This window comes from Hydractinia symbiolongicarpus, chromosome 13, assembly GCF_029227915.1.
Source record: "Hydractinia symbiolongicarpus strain clone_291-10 chromosome 13, HSymV2.1, whole genome shotgun sequence".
In the NCBI taxonomy this organism is placed as follows: Eukaryota; Metazoa; Cnidaria; class Hydrozoa; order Anthoathecata; family Hydractiniidae; genus Hydractinia; species Hydractinia symbiolongicarpus.
Window position 1 is genome coordinate 23,421,231 of NC_079887.1, and position 4,975 is coordinate 23,426,205.

Genomic DNA, 4,975 nt, shown 5'->3' on the forward strand with positions numbered 1-4,975 from the left:
ACACACAGACGTATACAAGTATTACAATATGGACCAGTCGATGACCCGTGAAACTTTTTAGAGGACGAGGACTTTAGCGGAGCTTTTTCAAAAAAGAGGACTTTAAATGAGGTGTGCCCCCTTGCCAACCTCGTCCCCAGGGCAAGTCAATTTTTTTAGAATGTTACCAGCGTTTCATCGAGAGATAAGTAATAAGATTAGAAGATCGCAAATCTTGAAATCCGTACATTGTACAAAAGGGACTGAGGGAGGTAAAAAAAAACACATTATTCGTTCCAGATCGTGAATCTTGAGAAGCCGTACATGGTATTAAAGGGACTAACTTGCGTCTTATGAGGAAGAGGAAAAACACATTAATAGTGCAATAAGAGTGACAAATATTAAAAAAAGATAAGCGTTGTAAACTTTACAAATCTTGAAAACCCTTTCTACGTTTTCAAAGTTTTGTTTCATGTTCGTTGCAAGTTGAGTAATGCTTAGGACATTTTACAGTCTTGCTGTTCTTCACGTCATTTTTATTCTCTTATTTTTATCTCCTTAGCGTACCTAATTACAGCTTGAAGTAATTTCGCGAAATCTCTGACGATTACAAAGCCCATAACGTTTTGTTCACATTGACTTGGCGGTGACTTTTGGCAAACACGTTTTTTCAACCCCTTTATCTTCACAATATGAAAAAATCCTGACTTCTCTACCATCATTAAATGATGTCTAAAGGGTTGTGTCGCTGGTACTTTAAAATATGGAGGTGCCTTTGGCTTGAAGTATTTAATGATCGCCTGAGCATACGTTTCCAAAAACTCTAAGATTCTGTCCATGATGTACCAACTAGTTTTTAGCAAACTGGTTGTATACTTTTGCATACGTGATTCGTCGAAAGCCCAATTCAGGATGTTCTCAAACCCTGACGACAGCGCCCGACCATAATATAATATAGCCAGAGGCTTCAGGTGGTTTTCCGGTTTCGAGAAAAAATCTACATCCGGGTGGGTGAATAGTGGATGAAATTTTACATCGTATGATTTATTGCCAAACTTTTCCTCGCCAATTTGAGTTTTGAAAGCGGATACATTAGGCAACAATTTACATGAGTGTTGGATAATACTGTTTAATGCCTGGTTCTTTATCCAGGATCGTTTGTTAAACATAACTTCCGTGCATAACAGCTAAAAGCAAAAGTTGGAGATTTCATATAGCTCAGTGTATATATTTAGCTAACTTTCATAGGAGAAATAAAAACATTATTATACGATGCAGTCCGTTGTTTAAGAAGGAAAACTGGAAAACATATTTGCCAGATGACTCTTATTAATTGTTTTTTACAAGTCAAATCGTTGCACAATTTTGTTTTAATTAAAATAAATAGTTTGTGCATAACAAATCGCTTTAAAGATTGCTTCTACACAACTTGTAATGATTATACGCAAAGAAAAACAGAAAGGACGATGAAGACAGAACAGTAGTTAAATTTTTTTACCTGTGGCATGAATAAGAGAAGCAAACATACCATCACTTTTACTTCAATCATCTTGAACAACAATGTAGTTCTAGCACACGACTGATTAAAATAATGGTCTTAACATTGTTATATATAGCCTATCCTCCACAGGTTTGACTATTGCACATTTCTTCTTGACTTACAAAAATTACGATTGGACCAAAATTATATGCAACAGTAGTTATAAAGAATACAATGTTTGACACTTATAAACTCCACTTGAGTTTTGAACTCGTGCACTTTGCTAAACAGTAGCTCAAAGTAATTCAAGCATCCAAACACCTGTGACCAGGAAACTTTAAACTTTATCTCACATCAGCTCTGGTTATTCAGCATAAATTTTGTTGCGCATATACACACAGTAAATAACACATTCACATGGAAACGAGTAAATTCAAATACAACACCAATACAAACGTCTGTAGAAATTATATGGAACAGTAGTTATGAAAAGCACAATATTTGAAACCTAAAAACTTTACTTGAGTTTTCAATTCATGCACTTTAACAATAAATAAAGAAAATATAGATCAATAAACATCAATTTAAGGATAGAAGAAACCGTAATGCTGATCTATATTAAGCGAATTTTCGTCGCACGGGCTCTAGCGATTAGGATTTGAGCATGCGCATAAGATTTGTTCACGTAAAATTGCGTAACGTGAGCTGTTCGCTGAGATCGCCAAATGAGTATAAACATTTTGAACTTTTTGTTGTTTTCAACGGTTTTGAACGATTTTTGACGTCACAAATGTTTAAGAGCCGATCAGAATTAAAATTGTAAACATTATGCTCAAAAAAATGTGCGAAAATATTTTTCTTCAGAAGAATCAAGATAAAATAAAACACACATTTATATTTTCACTTTAAACTTTTGTCGCTCATCTAACTCCGCTACGGCATATGGAAATTTATAGCCACTTGTCCACTCGGATAGCTAGAGGTCGAGCGGCCAAAATTCACCTAATGGAGAACAGCCTTTAATCAGGCCTGGTTATTGGGCATAAAGTTTGTTCTGCAAATACACAATCACATAAAAACGAAGTAAGTTTAAGTTTTACCTTAAAAATAAAAAAGTTTTTTCTTTTCTTCAAGGTACTGTTACGTTTAAATCTCTCTTATAATGTTTCTCCCAAATAAGCGCGGGCTAAATATATTTCTGTATTGATATTTTAAGTCAGTTAGCGCAAACACACTTTTGTATGGAAAAATTGAGCCTATTATATTTGCAAAAGCCATTTCTACAAGCATTTTCCTTTAAAACGGCGACCAAAAATAGTTTAAAAAAGAGGCGAAGTGCGCACGGGACGGTAGCCTAGTTAACTAAGCTTTCTTCTTCGAGTTGATAAAATCAGTTTCTCTCAAACTAAAGCTTAGACGCAAACGAATTACTCAGCGGAAACCCCGAGTTTAAATCGAAAAATGTGTCTAATCGCTTCAGAAGACATTTTATCTGTGAGTTGTTTACCAAGTTTGGCCAAATCTTACTTTGGCAAAAACTTTGTAGAACATTAATGTTTATTAGGGTGAGTAAAACCACTCGCTGGAATATTCGGGATGATAATAATCACGTGAGCAGAGAACAATAAAATTAGCCAATCAAAGAGCGCGGCCAGATTTTGGCCGCAGAAAAATCGTTTGAGACCCAGCGTAATTTTTCCCACCTTAACTACTCCGATTTTCTGGTGGTAAGAAAAATTACGATGGGTCTCCTGGCTAACGGGACGGCTGCGGAATAAACATTTATGTTGACTGTGTTTACTTTAAAGACCAGATCGACTGGCATATTTGGCATATAAAGATGAAGCCACCATATTGCGCGTGCGATTTGTTGTTGAATGTTTCCGGTCTGTAGTATATTTATTTAAATTTGGCGCCATCCCATCATAACAAACTTCACTGTTCGAAGCTCCTAGTATTTGGTGGAAAAGGGACTCAAAACATGGAAAAAATATTCTTGTTGGTCATGATAGATATTTCTTAAGTTCAGAGAAGTTGAACGAAGGTTATAAAATAAAGTTACAAAATAATGTTATTATTATAGTACGTAAAATATTCTTGGTTATCTTAAGCGAAAGATCTTATTTTTGATGTTTACTGGTAAGTACATCCAAAAATGTTATTAGGGAGAGATAAAGATACCTACTAATAAAATATAGTTATTTATTTGTTATTATAGTAGCTAGTTACCTTAATGGATTTTAGGATTTACTTTTTTTTCTCTTGTATAAAACCTATTTTCCCGCCACAAGTTAGTATTTTGTTCGCCTCTCCTTTAACTTTAAATGATCATACATTTTTTTTAAGAAGATGGTGATATTCTCTATTTTCTTTGTTTTGCAAAAAATCATAAACTAAAAAACTTGACCGCTTTCTTTTTTGATTTTTTGAAAAAACAGACCGAATAATCCATCACATGTCACAGCCATTATATGAGAACGAAAAAAGTTCTGCAGAAAAGACTATGAAAGTTTTGATATTGAAGATACTCCTAGAGTTATAAAAATTTAAGTTTTTACATAAAAATGATATTTTCACCAAAAAAACGTAAAATATTCTAGGCTTATCTCAACTCAAAGATCTTATTTTTTATATTTACTGGTAATTACACTCAAAACCTATCCAACACAGCCATGGCAAATCTGTAAAATTGTTGTAAAAAAGATATATAGATTATTTATTCGTTATTATAGTAGTTATCCTAGTAGAATTAATTTATTTTCTTGCTGACACGGGAAATTTGAACCACCACCGCAGTATACAATTTCATTTAAGTAAAACGCGCTAACCAACTGTACTGTTCCAGCTCGTGTTGTGCTCCGTAAATTACCAAACTTGGCACAGTGTTAGTCAAACATTGCACAACCCTAAAAAGAAAGTAAGCAGGAAAAAGTTTGTGAGAGGCAAGAGGTACAGTTTGTTTCGTTTAAGACATGGTTTTAATTTCATTGCGTCGATGGTTACATTGACAACAATCTATCTACGTAGCTAGCAGTTACTACATTTACATTTTTTATAATACGAGAGCTACAAGGTACATGTACAAAACAGGCAAAAACATTGACATCAGTATTCAGGTTGCAAAAATATAACTCTTATGTCCAATGAAATGATTAGTTTTACTGTGAGGTATTTTAAAAGAAGAACGGGCAAGAATTCCAAGGAAAGTTAATAGGAAACAGTATAGGTTTCTAAGTTGTCCAGATTTAGATCTGCACATTATCCTGTGTGTTCCAACCAAGAGAGGGTTTGTATACCAACAATAACAGCATCAACATGCATTAGTTTGTGTTATTATCTATGAGATTCCGGGGGTGGTTGATATAGCAAACTTTTATAAAGAATCTGACAGCTGGAGGTAAAAAACACAAGGTGATTAAACTACCAGTTGGAAAGCTTCTTAATAGTCTGTTAGTGCATAAATAAACGATACAACCTAATTAAGAATTTTTGCACCCTAATGAGTCAACTAATTAA